The 2,500-nt window shown below is 34.7% G+C and overlaps 1 protein-coding gene and 1 long non-coding RNA gene across 2 annotated transcripts in view; both read right to left on the bottom strand.

Moving 5' to 3' along the window:
- Positions 1–1,925, bottom strand: part of LOC118763902 — an 11,107-nt gene extending 9,182 nt beyond the window's left edge. The window contains exon 1 of the long non-coding RNA XR_004999662.1: positions 1,915–1,925. This is a non-coding gene — a long non-coding RNA (uncharacterized LOC118763902). The remainder of the gene's footprint in view (positions 1–1,914) is intronic.
- The window catches only part of LOC115213226 (contactin-like), a 252,773-nt gene that overhangs the window by 85,837 nt on the left and 164,436 nt on the right, over positions 1–2,500 (bottom strand). The window lies entirely within an intron of this gene.

Here is a 2,500-nt window from a genome sequence, read left to right as displayed (position 1 = left end):
CAGGGATGACAGTCATTCTTTACGATTTCCTAAATTATTTCAATAGGACTCTCTCAAATTTCAATGTAGTTCAAATTCTTAAAGAATTATTAAAGACACTGCTGAACTAATAGAATTTAAAAGGGAAATAATTATTCGGTTGGAAATTAATTAAAAAATTTATTCATGCAAATATTTGATCATTGTTACGGCATACTAAATGGGAAAAAATTATAGTTTAAATTTTTTCGTTGTTTTTTTACAATTTGCCACGTCATTTAAGAGGATATTATAACCGAACCCAAATAATTTAATATCGATTTCTAATCGCACATTGCATTCTACTTAACCGATATTTTCCTTTTCATACATTTAATTTTCCCTTCCACCTGTTTAAGTTGCTCAATACCTCCTTTTAGAATCCATTTTGTAATCCAAATATGTGGAAGGAATTTTTTTAAAAATTTCCTCTTTGTACAAAATTAGCAAAAGAATAAAAAGAGAGACTGGATTTATTGTAAGTTTTGACGGTGAAAGAAGCGGAAAATTTGTATATGAAAATCATTCAAAGCAATCCGAGAAAAGTAAATTTCACAGTTATTACAAATGTAAGAAATGTTCAAGGAATACAAACAATTTGCGAAGCTGACCCTGTGGGAGTTTCTACACCTGTAACTTTTGTTAAAAATATTCACCGTTTCTTAGTTTACTTTAAATAATGTGTATACCCACAAACACACTCCGCACACATGCAAACACCTACATGCATACTCACAGGCGCGTATGTACAAACATGCAGTACAATCGATAAATTGGCTTATTGTGAGGGTGAGACTGTTTCAGGGACTCAACATACCAGTCATTGAAATCAAATATCATTATTTTATTAATAAATCTTTACGAAGAATTTTCACATTTTCAAAAGTGCTTTGTTTGGTTTGCATTCAGTGTTTTGTATGATAATTCGTACCCATTCAGTGCTGTGTCGTGCAAAGGCCTCTAGGTGACCTTGTGGTGTATTTCTTTTGAGAAAGTTCAAGCTAACTGAATGAACTCACTGCTCGCGAGATAATTCAGAGATGCACAATGATTTTGAAGAACGTTTTCCAACTTGTACTTGCATATGATGTTGAATAAATCCACGGATGCAAGTTATAGTGACTAACAGCTTTCATGCTGATTACATTCATTTGAAACGTCTTTTGCAAGGAATCTTTCAGTTCTTTTCCCCCGTCTTCTACAATTATACAAAATCTTACTTCAATACTCTGGTCAGTCATGGAGAAATCCTCTACAATCATACAATTTTTACTCGCCATCACATTTGTCTCGCGTTCATGCCACTTTTTGTCACTTTCATCTACACACTCGGCTATCATTCCAATACACTCCTTTACCCACACAGTGATGCTTATCCTATTGTGCTATCTTAGTTGTTAATACTCTCACTTTTTCCACAAATTTTTTGCTTACTATCTAAATTTTGTCAATCATTTCCTTTATCAATTTCATTCAACTGGCTCGTTCCTGGGTAACTATAATTAGCGATTCAGTTTCCCGCTGCCGCTCTTAATCTGTCAGGTACTACCAACGTTCTTTATTCCCAGCAACTTTGAGCTGTTGCCAGAATTGACCTAATATTTCATTTTCTATCCAGTTATTCATCCTGTTGTTCTTGACTTCTCTTGCTGTTTTACTGTCTTCGTATTCTTACTTCACCATCTACAAGATAGCATTCAAAAAGAAATCGCAGCACTGATGATACTTTCTGCTTTTACGGAATTTCTGATTCTCTTCTTTCTCGGTTGACACAGCCTATAAATATTGCTTTCAGTGACAAAATGTTGAGCGGCATTTCGTCCGTCTTTACGATCTGAGCTTAAATTCCGCCGAGGTGCATTTCGATGTACATGTTTGTGTATCTAAACAATACACATGTATGTGTGACTATGTATGTACGTATGTGTCTATAAAGCGTATGTTTGCTTATTGGGTCACACTTTAACCCAGTTTCCACGGCATACATGCGATTGAAAGAGTGAAGTAGCCAGTTTGCCGCGGAGTTATCCATCAGCTGTTGCAGGTGTGTTAATTTTCAGCAGTGTAGACTGAATCAACATGAAATAAAGTATTTTGATTCCGATTTAGGAATCAAAAGCAGTAACGTATGATTGCTAGAACACACCTCTAAATACTAGACCATGGAATTTCATACACATACACACGCACCCCTCTCCAATACATACATACATACATACATAATACATACATACATAATGAGGGAAAATAAGAAGAAAATGGAGAATAAATGGATGTAATTACTAATTTATTTGTATGTTACAAAAAGATGACATTGTGTTAAAAAAATAGCAGCACAAATAAATTGATTTTTGTAAGCCTAATACTCATTTTATCGGTTTCTATTACCGAACCACTAAGTTACGGGGATGTAAACACACCAGCATCGGTTGTCAAGCGAAGTTGTGGGAGAAACACAGACACAGAAACACACACACACACA

This window comes from Octopus sinensis, linkage group LG6 (assembly GCF_006345805.1).
Source record: "Octopus sinensis linkage group LG6, ASM634580v1, whole genome shotgun sequence".
Lineage (NCBI taxonomy): Eukaryota > Metazoa > Mollusca > Cephalopoda > Octopoda > Octopodidae > Octopus > Octopus sinensis.
The sequence above is the reverse complement of the archived record's forward strand: the minus strand, read 5'-3'. Positions and strand labels throughout refer to the sequence as shown.